This window comes from Cydia amplana, chromosome 3, assembly GCF_948474715.1.
Source record: "Cydia amplana chromosome 3, ilCydAmpl1.1, whole genome shotgun sequence".
NCBI classification, from domain to species: Eukaryota; Metazoa; Arthropoda; class Insecta; order Lepidoptera; family Tortricidae; genus Cydia; species Cydia amplana.
Genome location: NC_086071.1, coordinates 1,796,897 through 1,817,425, shown reverse-complemented (window position 1 = coordinate 1,817,425; position 20,529 = coordinate 1,796,897). Strand labels below are relative to the sequence as shown.

At 34.2% G+C, this 20,529-nt stretch overlaps 1 protein-coding gene across 1 annotated transcript in view; it reads left to right on the top strand.

The window, feature by feature from the left end:
• The window catches only part of LOC134662358 (rhombotin-2), an 83,902-nt gene that overhangs the window by 6,774 nt on the left and 56,599 nt on the right, over positions 1-20,529 (top strand).

Genomic DNA, 20,529 nt, shown 5'->3' with positions numbered 1-20,529 from the left:
AGGTCTATTATTCCGTTTACTTTATTTTATATTATAGTTTTTTTTTATTTATTTATTTGGTTTTCGATTCGAGGAAACATGCAGTCTATGAATACTGTTTTGATATCTATAAACCATAAAAATATACATATACATATATATTGCTATTATAGATGCTATCTGCGGACATCCCGACGGTACATAATTATCATATCATTGTCTATAAGTATTCAGAAAAAATGGACACGATATTAACCTTATCTGCATAACTTCCGCCAGTTTACGAATGTGCAAAAACAAATGACAATTGATTGATGAATATTTGCATCGCAGCTCAAATTCCGCTCGCACAATAAAGATAGAGTTGGTTTATTTTCCAAGTAGGCATATTACAATATTTACAATGCGCTTAAAGGTCTCTGTCCACTACACCGTATCATACCATGACCGTGCTATGAACGTGTCAGGCAAAAAAAATATCTTTGTATTAAAAAGTATGAGACTATGCCCACTAGCCCGTTCCGTCACCGACCATACCCGTAGCGTGCCATGCACGGACCGTCAAAAATTGCCGGCGAGGATATTTTGCCGGTGCCGAAACGCTCCGTGCATGACACGCAACGTTGCCAGAACGGTGCGTGCAGACGACGAAACGGTGAGCAAACGGGTTACCGTTCTAAACCCGTTATAAACGGGTTGCCGTATTTGTTGCTCGCTCTTGCCAGTATGATAATTGATAACCATTCGCTCGCTCTTTCTGACGAGTCTGGCTCTTGCGAATAAAACGCGGGTGCTACGGGGATTATAGGCGGATGCTATGGGGATGATACGCAGTTACTACGGGCACTAAACCCGTTATGCACGGATATGAAACTATGTGGACACGGTGTAGTGGGCATAGTAGTCCGTTTCGCGTTACATTCCGTGCCTGATACGTTCATAGCACGGTCATGGTATGATACGGTGTAGTGGGCAGAGACCTTAAAACGTCAAATAAAGCTTCACCGCCTCTAACTCTACACCTCTGCCCGGGAAGTATTAAAACATCTGGTTTCCGTAAGTAACTGGTCACCGAAGAGCTGGCGGCTTCCTCGCACAACGTATCAGCCAAGGACCGGAAAACCCCTCTTTACGCTTAATCCTATCCATTCGGTAACCCAATCAATTCGGTTACCGTATCATTCGGTAACCCTATCATACTGTTACCTGATTGTAACGGTAAGCTTATTGAAACGGTAACCTTAACCTTTAACCGAGTTAATCTCAAAACCCCATCGCGTTAGGGTTTTTGTTAGGGGTTTTTAACCGGTTTTTATTCAGTTATGGTAACCTTTATTATCGGTTGCTTATTGGTTTGCTACATTCGTATTTAGTGATGTGCCGTCAGTCAAATACCTACTAAAAGAAAAAGTTAATTTATTAATAGAACTAATAGTTTATTTTGTTATTTTTGTATTTTTTTTTTTAATTTTGCTTATTTTAATGTTTTTGTTTATTTTAATGTTTTTGTTTATTTTACTTATTTTGTCTATTTTTTTAATTTGTTTATTTTACTTATTTCATTTATTTTATTTGTCATTAATTTTGTTAATTTTATTTATATAATTTATTTTTATTATTTTGATTATTTTATTTATTTCGTTTATTTTATTTTTTATTTTATGTATTTGATTTACTTTATTTACTTTATTTACTTTATTTACTTTATTTACTTTATTTACTTTATTTACTTTATTTACTTTATTTACTTTATTTACTTTATTTACTTTATTTACTTTATTTACTTTATTTACTTTATTTACTTTATTAATTTATTTACTTTATTTACTTTATTAATTTATTTACTTTATTTACTTTATTTACTTTATTTACTTTATTTACTTTATTTACTTTATTTACTTTATTTACTTTATTTACTTTATTTACTTTATTAATTTATTTACTTTATTTACTTTATTAATTTATTTACTTTATTTACTTTATTTACTTTATTTACTTTACTTACTTTATTTACTTTACTTACTTTACTTACTTTACTTACTTTACTTACTTTACTTACTTTACTTACTTTATTTACTTTATTTACTTTATTTACTTTATTTACTTTATTTACTTTATTTACTTTATTTACTTTATTTACTTTATTTACTTTATTTACTTTATTTACTTTATTTACTTTATTTACTTTATTTACTTTATTTACTTTATTTACTTTATTTACTTTATTTACTTTATTTACTTTATTTACTTTATTTACTTTATTTACTTTATTTACTTTATTTACTTTATTTACTTTCTTTACTTTCTTTACTTTATTTACTTTATTTACTTTAGTTACTTTAGTTACTTTAGTTACTTTAGTTACTTTAGCTACTTTATTTACTTTAGTTACTTTAGTTACTTTATTTACTTTATTTACTTTATTTACTTTATTTACTTTATTTACTTTATTTACTTTATTTACTTTATTTACTTTATTAATTTATTTACTTTATTTACTTTATTTACTTTATTAATTTATTTACTTTATTTACTTTATTTACTTTATTTACTTTATTTACTTTATTTACTTTATTTATTTTATTTATTTTGTTTATTTTGTTTATTTTATTTATTTTGTTTATTTTGTTTATTTTATTTATCTTATTTATTTTATTAGGATAAAGTTCATTTATTTAACTTAAAAGGTAATAATAAAAAAACATTACAACTAACTATGAATAGTATGAATTAAAAATTTAAAACCTAAACTAAAATTAAAATAAACCTACTTAAAAATTAAACTAATACTTATAATATTATATAAAAACTAAAATGCAATAATAATAAAATAGATGTAAATAATATAATTTATTTGTTATTTTTATTTATTTTATTTGTTTTATCTATTTTATTTGTTTTATTTATTTTAGAAACTTACAAAATTAAAAGTAGTAGTATGTAACTACAAAAGTTAAATTAATATAGAATAACATTCTAATTGAATAAAACATTATTTAGTATAATCCTACATCTGGAATAGATATTTCGTTTTGTCTTTTTCATTTAAATCAAATCTTATTCAAATCGATTGGAATAAGAATGAAATTTCTGTTTTTATTCTTATTCTTATTCAAGTTATTTTTTGCCCAACTCTGCTCTAGATTACTCTCGTCTTGTTGAAGGTGACTATTGAACAAAATCTGCAAAATATCTTTCATGTATGAAGTCAATTATTTGCACTTCCTAGTACCTAATAATATGAAGATAATAAATATACCTACACAGGCGAAGCAACATGCGTATTTAAATCGAAACGCTGCGCTCCGCTGGCACGCGCTACAACGCAAGTGCACCGAATGTTTAAAGGTCGTGGTATTTTCTATTGTATTAGGATATTTAGGATTAAGCAGAATGCGGTGAGAGTCATAGTGACAACAATAAAGCCTTATTATTGTACTACACTACAGTATTGTTATCAGTACTCTGCCGTGTCATGACTAATTGATGTAATTGTAGATTCATAAGTTAGTGGTAACAAGGTTAAATGGCATTTATTTGGTCATATTATACGTCATATTATATGTAGTACAATGTATATAGATAGTAAAATGAATTTCACCCCTCTTTTCAATGGTCGGATTGATTTGAATTTTTTGAAGCCTTCGAAACGGTGATGATAATTTTATAATGAAGCTACATAGAAAGTAAACTGCGAAATTATAATTATGATGGTTCAATGTATATTTCTTTGCGTATTAAGTATGTATTTTGTTTATTATTCCTACCAGCCTTGAGGTCTTACGTATGCTATCTCTTTCACACCTACGGAAAGTGAATGAGATAGTAAATTACTGCAGGTAAGAAAAGAGTCCTACGCTTATCACTATAATTAAATAGATTTGCAGAAAGTTGCAGGCGTGTTTGCACTTGAGACCGTCATTTATTACTCATTGGCAATAACAATAGGATTAAGTCGTGGCGTGGTGAATTCTTTGTCAGCATTTGCTAAACACGTGCGGCAAGCGTTGTGTCAAACGATATACCTGTTAATTTCCGTCTAAATAATAAATGCAAATTTTAAATATCAGAAGAGCTTTTAAAAACACCATAAGTCTTGGTAGTAACTCGGATACTGAAACCACATACTATATTTCGTTTTTTTTTAGCATTAGATATAAGGTAAACAATCTTGATGTCTCTTTTAATTGAAAAGCACATTTTAAAAATAAGTTACGGTAAATATGTAACAATTATGAATCTAATACGATCTTTTATAGTCTTCTGCTTTCATAAGTAATAGTTATGGTTTTTAAAAAGTGATTTCAATTAAAAGACATGTCAAAATCGCTTACCTTCCTTCAAGTTCTTTCTAATGCCATGTTATCACATTAAAATAAATACGGGTATCGTCCAATACCAAGACTATGCGGCAGTAAATTAAATTTGTAAGATTTTATTGCATAAAATCAGGTATAAATTAGTCAAGAAACATAATAGTTTCTTGTCTAATTTACTTCTATCTATACGTAACGCTTATACGGCACCCATACTACATGTTTAATCCAGGAATATTATTTAGAATATAAAATCATGATTATATTTATTTGATTAAGAATGAGATTATTCTTATTCAATTTTTTCACATACGAATTATTTCCGATCAAAATTATTTGAATAATTTTGACGGGAATAAAATCAACATGATTTTATTCTTAGGAATTCTTATTTAAATAATGATTTTATTCTTGAATGCCCAACACTGCTTACTAAGTATGTATGTATCTATTTAATTTAATCAAAACTATTTCACCTACCAATGTTATAGATACCCAATGAATATGTATAATGAATTCTGCCCTAGTAGCACGGTCGCATTTTTATCGTTTATCACCATGCCTGTCACGTTCTAACAAGTATGTAAGTGCGAAAGTGACGGGCATAGTGATAGTCGATAAAAATGGAACCGTGCTGAGCCCCCTGGTATTAATGAAAGATTTGTAGTATTAAAATAAGTTTATAACTGCTATAGATATATATTTTCTGATCGCTGCATTAAGCGGTACAAGGTAAATTACGACTTAGCTCATACAACTCACCGCATCTGAAAACATTTTAAACTAAAGTCTATTTTTTATTCGGTAGACTAAAATGACATTTCGTAGTATGAAGCTATGAACATCATGTGTCATTTCATTTCATACTATGAAATGTCATTTTAGTCTACCGAATAAAAAAATAGACTTTAATTGCTTATTATAAAATAAGCTCATAATAACTAGTACATATGTCATTTGTTAACAATGGTAAAATATCTACCACAATCCGCTAGCGCATGTATCTTTATCACAAAGTGTTTTTTTTTTAAATCACTGAAAATTTTTCTTTAAATCAGTCTTTAATCTGTAGGTACATATCAAGTGTGAACCCGAAAATAAAAATAATAATCTAAGTAGCATAAAATATATCTAAATAATAGCAGATATTACTAGGATAGGATGTTGTTTACTTGCAACCCCTTTTCTAAAAATTTCTAAACTAGAATTGACAAAAACAATAGGAACACACAGGTATAAAGATAAACAAAGGAATGGCCGCGCTGCGCCGCGGCTGTCGCTCTAAAAATAATACTGTAATCGCTCACTTGTTTTCAATTTTAGCTTAAGGACTCAAAGTGCAATATTGTTTGAATTGACAATAAGCGAAGTTACCGGCAAAAAAACTTGTTTGTGCTGGAGGCTTCATAGACCGCCCATGCCAACCACGGTTATTCAATAATAAGTTGAATTTAAGTCTGCGTAAAGTTTACAATCGTTTGAACTGGTTCAAAACCTTATTATGAGGTAACAGCATAGACGGGGTTTTTATTTCGGTTACCGGTAACAGGGGTTAACTCGATCTGATACGGTTACCGAATCAAAGTGTTACCTTATCAGACGGTTACCGTTATGGTAGGGGTTTTTATAACCACTTCTAAAATAACCCTATGAAAAACCCCGGTTAAGGTAACCGGTTCCGGTCCCTGGTATCAGCAATATCAGCATTGCGATTCAACGAGGAAATGCCGCCAGCATCCTTGGTACAATGCCTCAAGAGCCTATATTTGGTCAAGCAGATCTTGTCATCAGTAGAAAAACTCGGCAAATTTGAAACATGTAGGCGCGAAGGGATATCATCCCATAGAACATTTGAATTTCGCGCCTTTTTCTACTGACAAAATTTGCTTGACCATCTATATTTTAGATTTAAGCTAGTAGTTATTAATTTAGTTTAATATTTGTACAGTTACTGTAATGCCTCTGTATAAATCCCTTCTAAATTCAATGAGAGTATCTCAATATGAGACCAGCAACAAACATCTATATATTTTTAATGCGTGAGCGCATCTCTTATTGGGACATACCTGATATTTTTATTTAATTATTATTATTCCGTACTTTTTACTGACTAGATAAAGAAATAATTCAGTTTTAAATTTACCTATTTTTTACAGTTGTTGTTATATAACCATTTATTTACAAACAAGACATATACAGTGGTATTACTTACTAAAAGAAATTAGTAACTAAAGTGTCATTCAATAGAACTTGCTAACTATGTAAACAAACCGCCATACTAAAATTGACACTGAATGTCAAATTACTAGCAACTTTTGTTTACATAGTTCGCAAGTTCTATTGAATGACACTTTAGCTTGTTATATTATCTAGTGATGTGCTCTATTTTACGAATTTTAGCTGTGCGGTGGCAACCCTAAGTGTAAGGTTTAATTGATTGTATGACCCACTAAAGTTAATATTCGATATATTTTTTAATTTCACATACATGTACTCGTACATTACACATTAAAGTTGAAATCTTAGTACTTAACTTAGAAGTCTTAGTACAATTTCACTCTATCCATGGGTACCTAATGATTCTCCGGGAAACTTTTAGCAGATTATCGATTCGCCGACAACGATTCGCCGAGCATCGTTTCGCAGAGTCATTTATTTGTAAATGTAACTTTTGGTCGACTAACGTTAAGCAAACTCTTGGTTCACATACAGTTCAGTTCGCTTCTGTGTAAATTAGCTGAACTATTATCGGACGATTTCCATTTGGCAGAGTAACTGTTTCGTTTAAGCAATGTTTAGTCGAATAACGTTTCACATTATACATATAATTTTATTTTCGCAACAAAAGAATGATATAAAATATTATCATTTTTTAATTAAATGCGTTAAGTAGGTAGGTATACATATGTATATAAAGTAAGTTACGAAGAAATTAGCGAATATGTAGTGAGGCTACAATTGCACTACATCAAATTGGTGGATTTCGGGAGAAAATGCTTGAGTTACTTTAGAAAATATCCAAATCATAATACACATGCCTTTAAAAATTTAGAAGTTCCGTCAATTCCTCAGAATAAAGATTAAAGAAGAAAATTATTATGGGAATACCTCGAAGGTAACTTACTCAAATCGGACCATGGGTGCCGGAGTAATCGCTGAACATATTACTTAAAGTAAATCATCATCATTATCATCAAAATAATCATCATCATCAGGTACACTTCATCAAAATATTTGAACTCTCACCTTAGTTTATAATTATTTCGATTAAAATTTAGTTCTTTCTTCGCAAGTGTGATGAAAAACATTGTGTGTAACTCCGGGGGTAAGAATATTCTAAGTTCTGCTAGTCAATAATATGCCAAATGAACATTCGACCTATTGTGTTTCGACCAATGGTTTCTCGGGTAATTATGACAGTTACTAAATGATTATTCTACGAATAGTAAATATGCGTATCAATGTTCTGCTTATTGACTACTCTCGCAAACGACTATTATGCGTAATGAGATTCGGCCAATCGTTACTCTGCCAAACAACCCGTCGGCGAATCGTTGTCGGCGAAACAAAAATCGGCGTAATTTTTCTCGGAATATCAATAGGGCACCCTATCCATACGTAGTCTCTATTCACGCGCGATAACGCAAAGTGGCGTGAGGAGTGACGCGCACGCATATAATTGTTTGTGCGCATTCCAGTTACTCCAAATTCGACCTGTTCCACGAGCAAAGTCTATAAGTAGGTATGTCTATAGTGCATATTCATTGTTCTCTTGAGTCACCATTTGGGTGAATTGCAAAAAAATGTACATAATTAACTTAAGACTAATTAAAGTAACTTCCAGTCCGTACTGGTGTACATAATATTGTCTTCGGTTACCGCGATAGTTACTCAGTCACCCGTTGACCACGAACGCTGTAAAGGGTTCGAAACGTCGGGCTGTAGTATAAATTAAATATATGCGATATAATCCGCTTTAATAGTTTTATTTCATCATGAGTAACTATCGCGGTAACCGAAGACACTAATTAAAGTAATAAAAGATCCTCAACTATGCTTAACTACGTACAATGTTTGTACCATTCACCCATTAAATGATAAGTACATAGATCATTGTATTTGATTTTGATACGTTTCAGTAATATTGTCTTGATTTTTCACCATTAAAAAAAACAATTAAAACGAAATATGTCGCGCATACCCTGTAAAAATACCTTTTGTATACAGGATAATTAAATAGGTAGAGTCTGTGCCGAAAGAAAAGAGTCGTGGAATGTATGGGGCCCGATTAGGGTTTGCAATCCGGATCCGAAATGTATGAAATTATCCGGATCTGGATCCGGATCCGCGGATATTCCCATACATTTCGGATCCATCGTGCAAACCCTAGTACATTTCACGACTCTTCTCTTTCCGCACAGACTCTTTTACATATATTATCTTATTTTTCTGTGTATAGTATGCAATTTGCGGGTTCAAGATTAAAGTTTCTAATTTTTATAACTTACCTGTAACTATACAAATAAAAACTATATATATACGTATATGTATGTATATATATATATATATATATATATATATATATATATATATATATATATATATATATATATATATATATATGTGTGTTTGTGTTCACTAAGTATATGCTTAAGGTGCTTTATAGGAAGTTTATTCATTTATTTAAACTTTATTGCACAACAAAGAAAAATGTACAAATGGCGGACTTAATGCCAAAAGGCATTCTCTACCAGTCAACCAGGTCAGTTTCGTTCGTTTCAGCCACATAATGTTCAATCGATAACCGACTAATTGGACCGTCGGCGGCAATGCAAATATACTCTGTTATTAGGCAGGTTAATTAAAGAGTTATCGGTAATTACTAATTACCCCGTTTCGGAACAGTCCGCGGCGAACACCACTAATTAAGACATTCCTCCCTCATTAGACATAGACATTCACAGGAAATCCACACTAACATGACCCCGTTTCTATACACGACATTGTTGCTGTGTGGGTAATTATGAGTAATTATTAGGTTGGTATTCTGGAAACATAGCTTATTAAGTAATCTTTGGAAACATCCGATTTGAAAAAGGTACCTACCTAATAACTAGGTAGTAATTAAAAAGTAATTGGCCTTATAATAGAGAATGTACAATGATTATTATTCTCTTTATTTACTTGAACTCTCAATGATTATTTATTATTAAATGAAGATGACAAATTAAAATGTATGGAAATAATCCGTAAATAAACAGGAATAAAACTCTAGATTCTAGTCAGGACAAAAGAATATATTTTTCTGACACAAGACATTGGCAACGTTATCGAAAATCATAGACAATCAAGGCGGGAGGGTACATAGCACAAATGCTTATTGAAATAAAAAAAAATGTTTTTGAAGCGATTTTATCTTGTTTATATAGTCATCGACTTCTCATCGAGGTTGTTATCAAGAGCCCAACTCCTACGCGGTGGCGACCTCTCATCACGGATTTACAATGCCCACCTTCGATCTGCATCATCAGATCAGTCTAATGTAATCATTGGGTTGATACCGTTTTACATTAACTGATGCACGGATATGATAGTTGTTGTCAACGTATAAGGCCTGAGTGGACGCTCGAAGCGGAGCGTTCGGCGGGGCGTGCAGCGTGGCGTCGGGCTCACAAGTAATTTGAGCAGCGTGCACTAAGGCCGCTCCTATAAGCTTGCATTTGTTTAACATGCACGCTGCACGCCCCGCCCCGCTGCACGCCCAACTCGAGCGTCCACTCAGGCCTTACACTAAGACAGTATCCGTCATTTTAAACCGCACGGTGTTAATAAGTGACCTCTTTCAGATCAGTTAAATACCAAAAACTGTCCGAAATAGATTTGCAAAATTTTAAGACAAGTTAAATATATAGAGGTGCAATACGAACATTGATACCTAGTTAAATAAAACCTATTACTTACTCTATTTTTTCACATTCGCTTTGGAATGCCCTTCCTTTATCCCTGTTTAAAAATAGTACAGCTAATGACGTCCTCTTGACTAATGGGTTTGAGCAGAGCAGAGACCCGCGGGTTATCGACAATTAAATATTAACTTGTTGACGTCAAGAGTGAATCGCCGTTATCTTCGGGGGAGCCTTATTACTAGCGCTCAGAGCAACCAAAGAGAATAGAGTGTATAGAGGGTTATTGTCATAGTAAATTTGGTAGTCACAGTAAATTTACTGCCATCTTTCGACACAGGATTAAAACTCAAAATTACAATGAATAAAAATATCGGGATATGCATTATATACCTACAATACCTATGGATATGTTTTTTTAGAACGCCACAATGACTTTGACCCATGTTCTTATACTGATATGTGTTAAAATTGTTAAATATCAAACGGTGTCGCCATCTACACGAGAATAGCCCAAAGGTATGGCGCCATCTATTCGAGCATACATGTTTATTGATTTTCCGAGGCATGTTTTTTTCTTACACTTTACTTATCTTATACATACGGAGTTACATACATATTTTTTGGAGCAAGTGTACCAACTATTGATAAGAAAATGTTGATAAGTTAAATCCATACTGATATTATAAATGCGAAAGTAACTCTATCTGTCTGTTTTAGCACAATCACCAACATACATACAAATGTACCTATGAATAAAATCTTTATTGTACAAAACACAAATATGGCAGAGGATGGCATATCCCTTTAAGGGGTTTCTTCCAGTTAACCTTTGAGTTGCTGTAAGTTGGTACCCTTGATGATATTAATACAAATCTTTATATTCCCATTAATGTATACCTACATGCCCCTGGTAATTGCTTGCATTAAGTTACACATTGAAATGAAATGTAAGGTGTAGTGTTAGACCTAATTTAAGTTCGAAATATTCCTAGAAACGTGCGGAACTACACACTACGCGAATCTAATAACAACCTTATAATATTAAACTGTTTATTTAAACTGTGATATCGATTTCTATTTTAAATCGAATATACCTACATGTGAGTAAGGGAATATGACGTCTGTACTGTACTTTAGGCACTAATTAGTCGATGTATACAAGACAAGAGTTATCTAATTAGTTGCCATGTTTATATACAAACTTTATCATATAATTTAAAGATAACTGCAAAATATAAATACAAGTAGGTAAGTTTGTATCATTACAATGACAGTATTGACATAAATTATCCAGGCTTAGTTTAAAAATTTTTAAAAGATCACCTTGTAACTAAAAATAGACTAAGAGTAGATGGGTTAAGTCGCTACGCACTGAACGCACTCTTTCGCCTGAGTTGAAGTGCTCGTGGGCTTTATCTGAATATTTTTTTATGTCCAAAATGAAATGAAAAAAGTTCGACACTTTTGACAGACTTTAAGATGCTCTTATCGCTTCTGAGTATTTTGAAGGAAACAAATGACAAATACGCTATACGTATTATTAAAAAAAGATAACGCTTAGTCTGACATAGAGTAAGGTTTGTGATTTTTTCAAAAATATCTCAATTTTAATAATACTGCAACGATGGGAAGGCCTGTTCAAAAATTGAGGTCGCCTCATTTATCGGTCATTTTAAATTTACAGCTTTCGAAGTGCAGTCAAAAGTTTCATAACGACGGCCGCCCGGCAGATTTTATGCAAATTTTGACAAGTTAACATTAAGTAGGGAACAAACTGTGTCCACGTTTTACGGCTTTCCTGTCGCCAGACCCTTTTTAGGCCTTTTAAAATACCTTAATTTTATGAAACATGTTTAATCAAACTCGCTTCGGTGCTTGTGCAACTGGCAATGACTTCATCGTGCTGCAAGAACATTCCATTATGACCCATCCCCGAGCCATCTGGATATATCAACATTGGCGGCCTCAAAGGGATTATGGAAAACCAAATAGATGAGGTCTGCGCCGATGTAGCACAGTGCCCCGAATTAAGCTTCGGTTGTACTGGCGGCGGGGAGGGCGAGGGCTCACGACTAGATGGTCGGCTGCAGCTGTAGAATAGCCTATAGTGAAGACATAAGAGCTCAATTAGGCCGTTTTGTTTGCTCGCCAAACGCACTGCCCAGCTTAGCCTTCGGAAGTGTGTGCTTTAATTACGGTTACATTAGGGGGTTTAAGCTTCATTATATCTAATATTCAAGTAGGTATTCAGAGCTTGCATTACATTGATAAATTGATGGCACCGGAAGCTATCATCCCCTAAAGAACAAAGACGACGAAGGGTACAAACGGTTTGGTGTAACCTACCATGAATTTTTAACTTACGCCGTACACCTGCACCGTGCCCTGTGATTATTCACGTTCCTTAGATTTATTTTTAATAGCCACACAAGTTTGGTGCAAACTTGAAAGGCATTTTACACTCGATCTCTTTCTCTGGATTTAAGTATGTTAGTTGATAAGGAAAGCGTTATTTAGTCATTACTCGAAGTGACGTGGAGTGTTTGGAGCCGGGGTCGGTAATGAACGCAGGGAATGACCGCCACGGCAATTTGAGCGCGCAGTGGGCCGGCTCGCACCAACACTCCTCGAAATTACTACACGACACTTATGCTTAGAATTATGCTCCTTTAAGCGCTTCAAGGAGTATATAAATACCTACCGGTGCGGTGTTTTTTAGGGTTCCGTAGGTATACCAAAAGGTTATATAGCTATATAAGTTATTGGGGTTTTCTCTTCAGAGTTATATCTGTCTGCATGTGAAATCCCTTTTTTTCACAAGGTATAAAGTTTAAATTAATATCTAATATGTAAGTACAGTCGTTAGGAGCTTGGCTAAAAACGAACTTCAAAGTCAATACAAAAAAAAAATACTGCTATTTATTTATGTTGCATATTTTGAGTTTTGCACTCGCAAAGTAGCCCCCTCAGCTGGCATGCATCATTTTAAACTTTTAACTTTCTGTCAATTAAATTTCAACTTCGCTGTCTCGCTGTATTAATCAACAACACGGAGTAATCAAGTTCTATAAATATATTCCCTAAACACACATATCCTAATCAGATGGTAAACTCGCAAATATGTAGAGCTAAACGAGTTAATAGCTGAAATCACGGCGAGGTAGAGCGGTCAAGTTATCGCTCAAGTGCTCGCGTCGAGTCCGGCTCCGCTTTCAATTTAGCGAAATTAATAACAGTGCAAATCGTACTTATGCGGCTACGGCTGCCCGCGGGAATGGACTACGGACTAATAACCAGTTATTTGCGGATAGCTGTCTCTAATACATTAGTATCAGTTCTTCATAGATAAGTAGACGTATTAGTATGTACTTTTATAAACTTAATCGTGTTTATAACACTTTAAACTCTCGCGTTTTGTACACATATTTAATTACACAAACGGGTCTACCGCGATATAATTTAATTGTTTTTACCTTTAATTCCGACGTTTCAGCTGAGTTTAATCGACGTTTAATCGTGTTTATTAGTTAGTATTTATGTAGATTAGTACATCTTATAAAACGTCCCCACTGGGTCTGTCTGTCTGTATGTTTGCGATAAACTCAAAATCCACTGAACGGATTTTCATGCGGTTTTGACCTATCATTCCTATCAATAGAGTGATTCTTGAGGAAGGTTTCGCTACTATACAAATAAAACCTTACTCGAGAACGTTTGCAGTAATAAAGCACGTAAATTGACTTCCTTCCTACCTCTTCATCCCTGTATTTCCTTTGAGTAATTTCTTCAATATTACGAGTATTTACGAAAAGCAGAAGCTTGGTAATTATTACTATAGTTCGTTTTTTTAGCATTAGAAAGAACTTGAAAGAAGGTAAGCGATTTTGACATGTCTTTTAATTGAAAAACACTTTTTAAAAATCAATAACTATTACTTATGAAAGCAGAAGACTATAAAAGATCGTATTAGATTCATAATTGTTACATATTTACTGTAACTTATATTTAAAATGTGTTTTTCAAATAAAAGACACATCAAGATTGTTTACCTTATTTCTAATGCTAAAAAAAAACGAAGTATACCAGTGCATTCCGGGTACGAAATCAAATAGGATGTGTATTAAACCTGAACCATTCGTCAAACGTGGACGGACTGATCCCAATTAGGACGCTAAGCTAAGCGTGGCTACTAACTTGCGACGGCTGAAAGCACCTCTAATTATTATGGATACGCCGAACCTAGACTGACTGTAATTTCCTGGACTTCCTCTGGGGATATTGGTGCTTTATTGATTTCACATGAATGACATGAACATTTATTTGACTAGTCATAATCAAACTTCTACTAAAAATAATAATCAAACTACTAAAGAAATATCGAATTAAACTGGAATAGATCCATTCCGCCGTGACGCGAATGGCCGAGCAGATTTAGGCGTCTGACGCGAATGCAGAGGACGCTGGTTTGATTCCAGCGTTTTTCCTTTGTACGATACATATATCGTAACAGACAACATTAGGCGACTATTATTGCTAAACTGTAATAAATGTCATAACATTTATTACAGTTTAGCAATAATAGTCGCCTAAATTCCGTACATTGTCGTATGTTGCCAGTCAGTTTTTTTTATTAATTGCCTTGCGTATGTTCTGTCCCGTTTGGTGGTTACGCGAATGTAGCTTGAATAGTTAATCCAAGCATTCAACTGAAAAGTTGAATTTTGAGCATAAATACTAAACATTAAGGCCTATAGAAAAATATTCCCACAGTGAAAAGTGATTGAGACGTGCACAATCGGTGTAAATGAACGCAGGGGTGCGCAACCAGCGGGTCGGGCGGCCGCGATTCAATTACGCGCGCATGTGTCATCGAAGCTGACAAATGACGCCTTGTGTCATTCCCGTGACGAATGCCTGACCAGAAAAGTGAACTAACTACTCGGTAATGAAGTATTAATGCCCACAAAATTAAAAATAGGAATAGTTGTGAAGAAAATAATGAATTAAGTTGCATTAAGAAATAGTAGGTTAGTCGACTTGATGCAGAAATACAGTGGTAAAGTAAGAGAAAAGGATTTTTTTAATTATACGTGGTTTATTTATTATAATACTCTTGTAAACCATCACACACATTTTTATATCAAAAGACTAACTCACGCGTAGGTGATCAGTTTTTATTGTTCGCTGGCATGTTTTATAAAGTTGGTTGTGTAAGTAGGTATGTATGTATGTATATATCTTTTACAGTTTTAAAGAACTGAGGAAAAAAAAGCATTTATTTACGGGGCACCTGGCGCTGTTGTTCAAATTATGGATATCATATGTCAAAATATTAACCACCCATCTGTTACGGTTAGCAATATACAGCCTTTTAAGAATCAGATAAAGGGTAGGTATACTTAATGTGGTCACCTGGCAGTTAGAATTCCCGGTTCTCGCCATACAAACTCAGTACCGGGAGCAATCCCTACTGGCAGTCTGGCACCCTGTGGAATTATTTGGGCTGGTAATCTAAAAATATTGCAAACAAACCAAATACCGATTTCAAGAAACATTTCAAATGACGTAACCTATTCCATGACAATTACACTACCATTTCAATCAAAAATGTTCAAACAGGTTTTCATTTCAATATACTTTAATGTCAAATTGGCTTCTCTTCCGAGAAATCAGAAATCGGTTACATTTCCCGGTACAGTTAGAGCTTCGACCGAATGCATAATGGCTGGAAAAATGTCACGCGTAAGTGTATTAAAGTTGGGGCGGTCTTGCTGCGTGCCGGCACTGATGTATGGTCGGCGACAAATTGGAAACAGTACCAAATGGGCCGATCGCGGGCCCGCTTCACAATACCAGCGTTTACTCGGTTCAATTATGCTTTTAACGTCCTTCGGCCCGTTCTAGTGAGACAAAATTCGGGTTGTTTGTATGTCGGTGTTGATTTTAGAATAAGAGTTTCAAAAACAAGATAGAAATATACGTAGGTACTTCACCGTATTTATCCAAATATTCGTTTTTTAAATACGGAGAAATGTGTAGGCGCTATATTCGGAGCAGAAATCACCAGGCATCGTCGTTTTATATGCTTTTATAAGCTGAGAGCTCTGCAAATTCTATTGTTTAGTTTGTTTACGAAAAAAATATTTTAAATTTTTAACAAGCAGAAACGTCTGCGAACGATCCTATTAAGCTTAGAATAAATTTAAAAGTGGAAAAAATATGTTAATCGGTAAATTATCTAGTTGGGTGTATGTAAGCTGTTTTTTCTTATGAATGTTTGGTGAATGGTGTGAAAACGGTTTCCCAATAGAACAGCATTCAATATAGTTTCGGTGGTGCAGAAAATGGTCTCAGGACGCGTGAGCGCCCCTGAATCCCGGCGAGAATCACAAATCGGTGCACTATTTCGCTAAACATAGAATCACATTTTATATGAACATGATTTTCGTAGCATTGCTTTACTTCACCGAGATATCATTTTGAAATAAAAATTAATTAAATTACAAGCCTACATGGATTTGGGTGATTCATATGGGTATTGTTATTGTAGAATAATGTTACCTCTAAGCTCTCATAAGTACCTAGTACCTACATCAATATTATGATGTTACACAAATCCACCTAGTCCCACAGTAAGCTCTACTAGGTCGAGTGTTGTGGCTGTAGGCGACGATATAGGTAGATAAAAAGATAATACTTAAATACTTGTAAAACATGCACAAACCAGTAACAAATATATCTGAGATAAATACACAAATAAATGCCTTTACCAGGATTCGAACCCGAGACCTCCTGCTTCGTATATATAAGTAATGTATTATAATAATTACTGTTGTGCAAATGTTGACGTAAACTTGACCAGAAGTGATGTTTAGTGCTCAGAACGCTCATAATATGAATTCTTAGGTTGCGGCATTCAAACTAAATTTCATATACGTCGAGATTTGTACCGAAATCCCGGCGAGGCAAAAGGGAAAAACATAATAAAGGGTGTTTGTCCCTCGCAAATAGTTAGATTATATAAATACGCTCGGAACAGTTTAGACGATACGATCTGCGGTCGGACCATACGGACGGACGGTCGTCGACTCAAATTGAGTGGGGTTTACGGAGTTTTTTTTATTGTTACTACTGATTTTATTACGCTAAGTTGCTAAGTTGTAGATGAAACATATTTTAACATGTAAATCCAGCATTATTTTAGAAAATAAGTCTTAATACTTGTTTAAAATAATAGAACATTTGCAGTTTTATTTTAAAGTTTGCACTTTTAACCTAATTGATAGTCTTAATCAAATAATAAATAAGTACATACAATAGTTACTTATTTTACTCCTTAACCAATCGTTATAAATTTTACACCTTCTTGCTTAACTACTCGTGCTAATATTGATACCTACTCAAGCAAGCAAAATATACCAAAATTTAAAAGTGGATACCTACTTGAGATTTGAAAGGAACTTTGCTACCGGGTGAAATTTATTCACCACACCAACACGACGAAAATACACCAACTAAAATGTAACTGTAAATTCGTTATCTATCAAATCCAAATAAATGCTATTAGGTAAATATTAATTATTCAAATTCATCACTCACTTTGCCACTTTTGTGGATAAAATGCAACTTTCTCATTGGTTTTTGAAAAATAAAGATAGCCTTTACGAGCTGGTGTGGTAAACATATATTTTTGATCTATTACTAAGAGTAACAACTATTAGAAGATATCACTTTCACCCTTGGATGTTCGAATCTACCACGTATATTTTATTGAAATCTTCATTTTGTTTGCAGGTAATTTAATATTCTGCGGTAACCAGAGGTTGCGAGGTTGGTAACCAGAGCTTGAAGACCCGCTCGAATGCCCAGAGGTACATAATAGGTGACTCCGATACCCGCTCGTGTCGGTTAACACCCGATCCTCTGCTAGCTACAAGATAATTTACTTACTAGCATATGATATAGGTACTCGTTGTTTCTCTAGATTATCTACACTAAAAGTTGCATTATTCAATGGTGTCCAATGTACTGGCATGATATATTAAGCATTTTACTATGGGCTTGACAATGTTTTTTATTGCTTACATACTTAAGTTTCTTTCGTTTTTATGCTTCTATGTTGTCATATTTATTTACTAGGATATCTTAATTATTTTTCTTTCCATGTAATATTTATCTTATAATTAAAAAAAAAAAACGAATATTCCGACGGAACCCTCATTTGATTTAATTTTTGAGATATGCGTAAAAAAATAAGCCCCATTTATTTAGCTTACCTACAGCTACATTGTAACTACAGAGTATGTACAAATACAACGAATTCAGTCGATCGACCAAAAACCGCAATGTAACGAAAATCGCATGCAAATTCTTGATCCGTCTAAATGGGGCTTTAGAGTATAATATAACAAGCAACAACGGTTGCACTCCGGGAGTGCCGATAGAAGTGAAAACTCACCTCACTATGTTACCGACGCCCGGTAACACGATACATACGTTTAGCGGAGGTATTATATTTATTTATTATACTCTTTATTTACTTGAACTCTCTAGGCTAGGTGATTTATAATATGAATATAAAAGTAAAATATAAAAACACTTACAAAACAATAAAAAATACATATAAACACATTATAAAAAACCTAACCTAGGGTGCCGCCAGCAGCGGGGCAAGGCCCAAGCTGCCGGTGGTCAGGGCCGCAGAGAGAGGAACCGGCGGACTATCCGCGCCGTGTCCAAGATATATATTATTATATATATATATATATATTATTATCATTCTCAAATAAGATCACACTATTTGAACCTAGGTAAAGAGTTTTGAAAAGGAGTCCGCAACATAAATGTCAAATAACATTGAGATTTTCTTCATTGATTTAAATGCCTTACGGGGCTTACGGTCACGTGATCGCCTTACGCCCCTTACGGTCACGTGATCGCCTTACGCTGTCTCGAGTTTATCATTTTTTCCCCACCTCAATAACGGCCCAGCACCGCTAAAGAAGTTTTCACTTCAATAATATGTCTGGTAGATAGGCTAGGTCCTAGGTAGGTACAAGTCCAAATTTCATTTAGCCCGAAACAGTCGAGTTGCTTCAGGAAATAAGAAATGCAATCTTTTAGAACAATCAAACAAATAGCGGAATATCTACAGTGACCAACGAATTGTAGTCCCAAGCTCGGCCCGGGGAGGAATCCAATCAGCGAAACTAGTTCTAGTGATGCCTATCACTAAACTTTCACATTCAAAGATTTGTTTCTCGAGATTAAATCAAAGGCGAATTACAGCGGCGAAAAAGAAATATGGCCAGGCCGGCCCCTGCACGGGCAGGGCGGGGTGTCTTGCTGAAATTGCTTTTCAATCCCTCGGACTTTGGACTTGTAAAGAAGTTATTACCTTCCACAAGATAGCGGCGGGTCCGGCGATACGGATATATGTCTTTTTCATATGTAATATTCCTTTTTCGCGTTTTATTAATGGAAAATGTTTCGTGGGACAGTGCGGTTGGCTTCTTATATTAAAAAGCCGTCGCTTTTACGTAGCTCCCTTTATAAGATTGCCGCAAAGTGGTTTAGGTTATAGCAGTGGAATTTATATTCGTAATAAGTAAGTGTTTGTCGATTTTGATGCCGGAAATTATACTTGGTGTGAAGTTATTTAAAATAAAACCTTTACAGGTGACGGCGAGGATAGCTAGTTAGAGCTTGTGTCTTTATTTTTAAATGTTTCGCGTTGGAATGAGAAAACATTGAATTCTTTTTATCTCTTTTCTCCATTTGAATGTAGAGCATAAATTACAGCCATTTCTTAACTAATTTTTTGAAGTGAACACTTCTTAAGCGGCGCTGTGCACTTTTTGTGATGGGGAAAAAATGTTAAACTCGCGAGAGGTAAGATTCGTAAGACGTAAGACGGACACGTGAGTTTTTCTTTATTGATTTAAATGCCATCTAGTGAGTTTTCCTCTAACTGGTAATAATATAACTCGAGTACTAACAGTGATGTGCTTAGGGGTTCCAAGTAATGCGACGAAATAACGCTAGATGGTGTTAACCTCAATTATACATAGTGCTGTAGACATTTTGCACTAGTCATTGAGTTTTCACTTCTGCCGGCACTCCCGGAGTGCAACCCGTTGTTTTTTTTACTGAAGGTCGTTGGATAGTAAATACATGAAACGATGTTTTATTATAAGTTTGAATATTGAATTTCGCATTGTACTGATAGGCGAGGCGTGCCGCGCTGGCTATCTCGCTGTGTCCGGCCCGCCTGATAATGTTACCTACTCAAATTAAGTCCACTACACCAATGTTTGGAATTAATTAGG